At 43.9% G+C, this 9,011-nt stretch overlaps 1 pseudogene; it reads left to right on the forward strand.

Moving 5' to 3' along the window:
* Positions 1-7,552: 7,552 nt before the first annotated feature.
* Positions 7,553-9,011, forward strand: part of LOC102442404 — a 3,118-nt pseudogene continuing 1,659 nt past the window's right edge.

A 9,011-nucleotide genomic window follows, 5' to 3' on the forward strand; every position in this document is an offset into this window, starting at 1 on the left:
TATATATGTAGTATTACTTTTTATTTTCTAGAAACTAAGCCAATATCCTCAAGCACACTGGTAATCAAGTTAATGATTTAATGTAAGTTCAATGTAAGTTAAAACAAGGAGATGCCATCCCCTAGCACATGAGAGGCATTAAGGAGGAAGTGCTGCCAGGAGCACCACTCAGTGTAGGATTCTGAGGTGGTCAGAGAAAACCACACATTGGTTAGTACTTGAATAGTTATGGGGAAAAAATGAGAATTAGCCCCATAGAAGAAGAGTGGTAAGGACATCCAAAATTGGCAAGAGTATAGAGCAGTGGTTCTCAACCTTGGCTGCACATTAGAATCACCTGGGAATCTTTTTAAAATCCTGATTTCTGGGCCTCATCCTCCGGAAATTCTGTTTCTTTGTTACTAATGTTTTGACCCCATCCCATAACAAAGAAACAGAATTTATGGAGGAAGAGGCCCAGAAATCAGGAGTTTAAAAAGATTCCCAGGTGATTCTAATGTGCAGCCAAGGTTGAGAACCACTGGTATAGAGGAAGAGGCCCTGGCTGGGTAGCTCAGTTGTTTAGAGTATCCTTCTGACAAGCCAAGGTTGTGGATTCAATTCCCAGTCAGAGCACATACAAGAATCAGCCAGTGAATGCACAAATAAATAGAACAAAAATCGATTTCTCTCTCCTGCCCCACCTCCATCCCCCCCTCTAAAAATCTTACCTAATAATAGACAAACATGTAAATTGACTGTACCTTTGCTACGCCAACCAGCCAATCAGGAGAGTATGCAAATTAACCTAACAAAGATGGTGGTTAATTTGCATATGTAGGCTCCAAGCGGTGGAGCGAAGCCTGACGGCCCGGGGGCTGGCGGAGCAGCGAAAGCCTCACGGCCGCAGGGCCCATGGAGCATCGAAGCCTCACGGCTCAGGGGCCGGCTCTGGCTGGAGCCCAGCCAGAGCGAAGGCCTGGTTGCCAGGTGCTGGAGGAAAACCGGTGTCAGCAGCCAAGGGAAAGGAAGACCTATTGCACGAATCTCTTCATGCAACAGGCCTCTAGTCTATATATATATAAAAGGTTAATATGCAAAGTGTCCTCTCAGGAGTTTGACTGGGAGACTGGAAGTTCGATCGCTCACTATAACGTGCGCTGACCACCAGGTGGCGGCACAGAACTAAGGAAGGCCCCAGCCGGCAGCCAGAAGGAAGGCCCCGGCTGGCAGCCAGAAGGCCCCGATTGGCCCTGATCACCAGCCAGGCCTAGGGACCCTACCCATGCATGAATTTTGTGCACTGGGCTTCTAGTAAGTAAATAAAAATAAAAAAAATTCCTGGCCACTGTGGCTCAGTTGGTTGAGTGTCATCCCTTACACCAAAAGGTCACCCATTTAATTTCCAGTCAGGGCACATACCCAGGTTATGAGTTTGATCCCCAGTTGAGTCAACCAATCGATATATCTCTCATATCAATGTTTCTTTCTCCCTTCCCCTTTCCCTTCCTCTCCTTCCCTTCTTCCCTTCCTCCTTCCTTCTCTCACTTCTTCTCTTAAAAATCAATAAAACTATTTTTTATAAAGAAAGTATGGAGGAAGATGTCACTTTGGGGACCCTAGGAAGGTATGTGGCTTAGTACACAAGGCAGTAAAGGAATCAGGATATGTAAATAAGACCAGAGCCAAGTCATAGAGGCCTTTATGCTTTTTAAAATTTTGTATTGATTTTGGAGTGGAAGGGAGATGGAGGGAGAGAAACATTGATGTGAGAGTGAAACACCTATCAGTTACCTCCTGCATTCCCCTTACCAGGGATTGAGCCTGCAACCGGCATTGGCCCTGAACAGGAATCAAACTGGCAATCTTTCAGTGTACAGGATGATGCCCAACCAACTGAGCCACACCGGCCAGGGGCTGGTGTGCTTTCTAAATACCATTACCCAATGAAAGAAACTGGGCCTTCTTGGAAAACGCTGATTCCTAGGCAGAGGCAGGGAAAGGACAAGTTAAACCTGGAACATCTTGTGCCAGAAAGTAAGAAAACACTAAAAAATTTATGTGGATATGTCAGAAGGAAACAGGAGCCAGTATGAAGTGGCACCCATTAGTCAAATTTGGGACAATCTGAGAATCAAATAACAACAGTAAGGAATTATAACCCACTGTATAACATAAGTGAATTCGTAATTCATACCACCTATCTACCTATGTATGTATATACATACATACAAACGTACATAAAAGGGAGAGGAAAGAAAGCCCTTTTTTTCTATAGAATGCCAAGTTAAAAATGTTCAAGACAATTGGAAAATCTTTAGTTTGCACCATTATAGTAACAAGTGATTTAGAATCATCAACATGTATTAAATCACAGCAGTGGAAGTTTGTGGTCTCAAAGTAGTACTCCACAAATTATTCATTACCAACAGGAAAATTATCCATTTACAGTAGAAAAACTTGGCAGGCAACACCATAATGAATCCAGTGATCAAAGTTCATGAATTACCCAGAATGGGGCAAACTCATCCTGAGCCTCCTAATCTGATGCACCAAGGATTCACCATCACAGCAGAGAACACCTGCAAAAATGCACATCCTGACCCTAACCCTTAAGGAGGATTGCTTCCTGGGCCAGGAAAAAATGCTATAAAAGACATTAAACTTTTCACCCTAAATGAACTTTACCATAGGGTTTGAAATTCTTCAAACTAAAAAAACCAAAACATACACACACAGCTTGGCCCGTGTGGCTCTGTGGTTGAGTGTCGACCTATGAACCAGGAGGTCACAGTTTGATTTCCAGTCAGGACACACGTCCGGGTTGCACCTTGATCCCCAGTAGGGGGGCGTGCAGGAGGCAGCCAATCAATGATTCTCTTTCATCATTGATGTTTCTATCTCTCCCTTCCTCTCTGATATCAATAAAAGTATATTAATAAACAACAACAATACACACACACAAGAAAGATGACTCTCACAGAAATGTATAGTATGATCCAGAACAGGGGTCCTCAAACTTTTTAATCAGGGGGTCAGTTCACTGTCCCTCAGACCGTTGGAGGGCCGGACTATAGTTTAAAAAAAAAAACTATGAACAAATTCCTATGCACACAGCGGCGGCAAAAACACCCGGCGGGCCGGATAAATGTTTTTGGCGGGCCGCATGTGGCCCGCGGGCCTTAGTTTGAGGACCCCTGATCCAGAAGATAGATTCAAGAAGACTCTCCTTAAACAGGGCAGCTATTAGACCATTTTAATTGATAATAGGATTTGAGGAGATATGCCATTTTGACAGTGTACTAGGAAGCAGGATGAAGCATGGTCCAGGAAACAGATATGCAGTTTAGAAGACACATGTAATCCTCAAACTCTTCACTTGGATTTTCAAAGTACATTTTAATGTTATTTTGACAGCCAGACTCAACTCAGAAATAAATTTTCTTCATATATAATATTTAATAGTGCACCAATTAAAATAATTACGTCAGTACAGTAAATGTAAAAACATAATTGCTTTCTTTTCTATATTGTTAAATAACAATACACTTTTACATATAATTTCTAGTAGCAAACTGCCTATATTATGCATCACTTCAGCCTTGTGCTTTTGTCTTTTGCATAGCTCCTACCTTTGGCTAAAACAATTCACTGTTCACTTGAATCTACATTTAAAAATAGAAAGAGGAAATTAATGAAGAATCCATTTTAATCTGTCCATTTGAAAAGAAAATTGAAGAGAAAAAAATCACAGTGAAAACCTCCCACCATTAAAAATTTAAAACTAGCCGAAACCGGTTTGGCTCAGTGGATAGAGCGTCGGCCTGCGGACTGAAAGGTCCCAGGTTCGATTCCGGTCAAGGGCATGTACCTTGGTTGTGGGCACATCCCCAGTGGGAGATGTGCAGGAGGCAGCTGATCAATGTTTCTCTCTCATCGATGTTTCTGACTCTCTATCTCTCTCCCTTCCTCTCTGTAAAAATTCAATAAAATATATTTAAAAAAAAATTAAAACTCTAGATTTGTGCATTTTACTGTTTCCTGTTCTCCCTGTTCCTATGAAAAATGGTAGATGAGAGTGGAGACCTAAGACTGGGCTATGATGTCATCATACATGGGAAAACTTATAACAAAAAGACCCCCCACCCCAAATCACCCAATATATTGAAATTGGTAGTCAGTTCTCTTCCATAGCCAGAAAGGTTTGTGGGGAATTTTCTTCCCAGACATAACAGGAGATAAAGGATAAATTGCTTTTACACTTCTACAAGGACAGAAGTGACTTGAAATTCCTTTAATTTACTTCTGTGTCTAAGGGCAGAGTCAGACAAGGTTGAATAATTAAGTGGAAAGAAAAATGTGTGTCCTGAAGGTGAAGGAAGCTATTAGCTACTTCAGATGACATGATTATCTCTACTGATAACTACCTGCTCCAGCAGACTCTGTCCTACTACCACCTAGTCCCAGTGGGAGGAGGCCCAGTGGGGTTGGCCCTGTGGGTAGGGTTGGCCCAGCAGTTAGGTTTGGGCTGGCCAAAATGGAGGGAAAACTTGGGGCTGAAGAAAACTTTGCAGACCTTAAGAGAGAACAGCCAAGTCCTATCTGAAGAAGAGGGCTGAGATTCCAGCCAGCAGAGCCCATCCAACTCAGTCAGGGTGAGAGAGTGGGAGGGAAATTTCAGAAGCTGAGGTGTGCTACGGAAGGGGTGCCAGTGGCAATGGAGAGCAGCAAGCAGGGGCAAGTGAAGGTGGGATAGGTTGGAGTGGCAACGGGGAAAACTGCATAAGGGCCTGAACAAGGAGCCATACTCATGTTTGCATGAATGGTACTTTTAATAGGCCCATTAACAGAATAATATTGAATTTAAACTGTTTTTGAAAAAATAATTTAAAAATGATAAAAGGCCCTTTATTCTATATCTTGTTTTTGGTGGTAGTTGCACAGGTGTATGTAATTTTAAAACTCATAATTTTGAACTAACATCTAAGATCATACATTGTATTGTATGTTAATTATACTTTGATTTTTAAAAATCCCATTAGAAGTGGACACAGTGGGAAATGTCTGTAGCGGGAAATATACATACCCCTAGAGCTTCCTTTGAACGCAAGGTCGATAAATCTTCATGAAGCCTCCTTTATACTTGTAAAAATGAGGTGATGAGAGACTGCATGCCAAAAATCTGGACTGAAATAAAGAGGAGAGTTTAATTTCAAAGCTCACTTGGACCTTGGTGTATATGAAAGTGTCCCAGAGGTAGTAGATGCTGCTTTTTGGCCAGACTGTAGTAGGTCTAATTTCTTTTGTACCAGTTGGCTTCTGGGCAGTGTGAGAAGCCAGGAGGAGAAACTGAAATTAGTCTGGACAATAATTTTTAAAAAACCACACATTTTTATTGATTTCAGAGAGGGAGAGAGAGATAGAAACATCAATGATGAGAGAGAATCATTGATTGGCTCCCTCCTGCATACCCCACCCTGGGGATTGAGCCTGCAACCTGGGCATATGCCCTGACCAGAAATTGAACGTGACCTCCTGGTTCATAGGTCAATGCTCAACCACTGAGCAACACCAGCTGGGCGAATCTGGACAATAATTTAAAGTACTATCTCCCTTGTGAACAAGAGAAGCTGAGAACTCTATGTTTAATGAAAAAAAAAAATACATTCCTTAGTATGGATATAGGCTGTACCTTCTAGTAACAATGATAGGGTACAAGAACCATGTACAAAATCAATAGCTTCCCTGTCTACCAGCAATGACCAATTTAAAACTATATTGGAGAAGAAAACATCCATTCACAATTGCAGCAAAATTTTACAATACCTCATAATAAATCTATGATGGTTTACTTACTGAAGGATATAAGAGAGAACTTGAATAAATGGAAAGATAAACATTTTCCTTTAAAGAAATTCAATATTTTAAGAAATTCCTATTAGAGAATTCAATATTGTAAATTCAGTATTATAAATATATCAGTTTTTCTCAAATTTATCTAGAAATCAAATGCTATGCCAGGCAATATCATAGTAAGAATACCAGTATGTAAAAATATAAAAAATTGACTCTGATATATGAAAAATTTCAAACACACAAAAAAGCACAATGAAAAAAGAAACCATTACCTAGATTAAATAATTCTTAATACTTTGCCATAGTTGCCTCATAGATAGATAGAATGAGATATAGAGTATATCTTTACTGAACCATTTGAAAGTGTTACACTCTAACACTTTATCAATAAATTCTTTAGTATGTATTTCCCTAGATGTATTAGTCAGCTTGGGCTGCTATAACAAAATGGGTGGTTTAAACAAGATATTTATTTCTCACAGTTCTGAAGGCTGGGAAGTCCAAGATCAAGGTGCTGGGTGATTTGATTCCTGATGAGGACTCTTTTCCTGACTTGTAGACAGCTGCCTTCAAACTGTGTCCTCACATGGCAGAGAGAGAGCTACCTCTGTCTTCCTCTTCTTATAAAGGAGCTATTCACAGCATGAGGGCTGCATCCTCATTGCCTCATCTAAACCTAATTACCTCCCAAAGGCCCCACCCAAACACCATCACAATTGGTGGGTTAGGGCTTGAACATATGAATGTGGGGGGAATGCTAGGGTCCAGCCCCAGCGGTCCAGGGGTTCCCAAAGGTGTGGACGGAGTCGGCGAAGGATGTTTTACACAGAGACAGCGTTCAGAACTCTCTAGCTTTCCTTAGTCTCCGTGGATCTTCCCTGTGCCTGGCTGAGGCCACAGAGAGAGAGATCCCAAGGCAAGCTGAGCCTTTATTTTATAGTGAGAGGTAAACAAGGTAGTGGTTTCTATAGTTACACAGTTCTTGTGAGTTTCATTTGTTTTGACCATAGTTACACTTCCTGCACTTCCCTCAGCCCATTAGCTTCCCAGATAAGATCTAGAGAGCCTCATAAGGTCAAGCCTAATTATGCTAAGAGGACTGTGCCCTCTAAGCTGGGAATTGTTTGTGACTTTGCCCACAGGTCAGTCCGAGGCTTAACCCTATATCAGCTCCCCACAGGGGAAGACAGTTCAGTCCACAGCACTAGAATAAGGCTATTCTCCTACATACCCACTTTATTATTATTATCATATTTCCCTAATATCACCTGATGCCCAGTCCATATGTAAATGTCTGCACTTGTCCTAAATATGTTGTTTATAGCTCATGTGTTCAGACCAGAGATTGGCTATTGCATTTGGTTGTTATGCCCCTAATGGCTCTTTTCATTTACCACAGGTCCCCTCATGCACTGGACCCCAGTTTTTCCCATGACAGTTACTCATTGAAGAGACAGAATTTTTAGAAAGCCCCACATTCAGGATTTGTTATATTTGTTTCCTCATTAGTCACTTAACTTATTCCTCTACTTGCTAGATTGCATCTAAACTAAAGTCAGCTCTCAAGACTTTATTAGATTCAGGGTAAACATTTTTGTCTGTAATATTTTCTTGGTGATGCTGTGTTCATCAGGAGGTACATAATCTTTTGGCTCATTCTTTAGTGAAGCAAAGTTTGATGTCTGGTTTAAGGTGGTGATAACCATATAATAAGAATATGTTTGGCTTTCTCCTCCCACTGCACAAGATACCAAAAGGAAAGAAAGCTAAGGGGAAGAAGGTAGTGCCGGCCCCTGCAATTGAGAAGAAGCAGGAGGCCAAGAAGGTGGTAAATTCCGTTTGAGGATTTGGCATTGGATAGGACATCCAGCCCCAAAGGGACCTCACTCTCTTTGTCAAAAGGCCCCACTATGTTAGGTTGCAGTGGTCAAGAGCTATCATATCTAATAAAAGAGAAACATGGTAATTAGCCGTACCTCCGCTACCCTTACCATTGGCTAATCAGGGCGATATGCAAATTAACTGCCAGCCAAAATGGCGGCCGGCAGCCAGGCAGCTTGAAGCGAACATGAGGCTTGCTTGCTTCAGTGACGGAGGAAGCCAACATTCCCGCCTGCCACTGCCGGCCTCTGAGCTTGCAGTTTGAAACATTGTTACAAATATAGAAGCTAAACAAAACCCCAGAAACCTGCTTTCAGCCAGCCGGGATCTCAGAGCTGGAGTTGAAACAGTGTTTTGATTATAGAACCCAAACAAACCAGATACCTGCTTTCAGCAGCCGAGGCCTCAGAGCTGGAGCCAAGCCTCAGAGCTAAAGCTGGCCCAGAATAAAAAAGAAAAAGAAAAAAAGGAGCGGTTGGGAGCTTCAGTCACCCGCCAGCCTGAAAACGGCCCTCAGCCCCTCACCCAGACTGGCCAGGCACCCCAGTGGGGACCCCCACCCTGAAGGGGGTGTGACCAGCTGCAAACAGCCATCAGCCCCTCACCCAGGCTGGCCAGGCACCCAAGCGGGACCCCCACCCTGATCCAGGACACCCTTCAGGGCAAACCTGCCAGCCCCCACCCGTGCACCAGGCCTCTATCCTATATAGTAAAAGGGTAATATGCCTCCGGGATAAGCACCGGGATCAGCGGAGCAGCGAGGCCTCCCAGCACCGGGATCAGCGGAGCCTCGAGGCCTCCCGGAACCAGGATCAGCGTGACAGGGGGCAGCGCCCAAACCCCCTGATCGCCCTGCGACTCTGTGTGTGACAGGGGGCGGGGCCACAACCTCCCTATCCGCCCTGCTCTGTTCGTGACAGGGGAAGGCGCCCCAACCTCCTGATCAGCCCTGCTCTGTGCCTGATAGGGGGGAGCTCCCCAACCCCCTGAATTCCCTGCGGCTCTGTGTGTGACAGGGGTGCGGCGCCCCAACTCCCCTATCGGCCCTACTCTGTGAGTGACAGGGGGGAGCTCCTCAACCCCCTGATCGGCCCTGCTCTGTGCGTGACAGGGGGGAGCTCCCCAACCCCTGATGGGCCCTGCTCTATGCGTGACAGGGGGAGCTCCCCAACCCCCTGATTGACCCTGCTTTGTGCGTGACAGGGTACGGAACCCCAACCCCCTGATGGCCCTGCTCTGTGAGTGACGGGGTGGGCCGCAACCTCCCCATCGACCCTGCCTTGAGTGTGACAGGG

Source organism: Myotis lucifugus, unplaced genomic scaffold, assembly GCF_000147115.1.
Source record: "Myotis lucifugus unplaced genomic scaffold, Myoluc2.0 scaffold_371, whole genome shotgun sequence".
Taxonomy (NCBI): Eukaryota; Metazoa; Chordata; class Mammalia; order Chiroptera; family Vespertilionidae; genus Myotis; species Myotis lucifugus.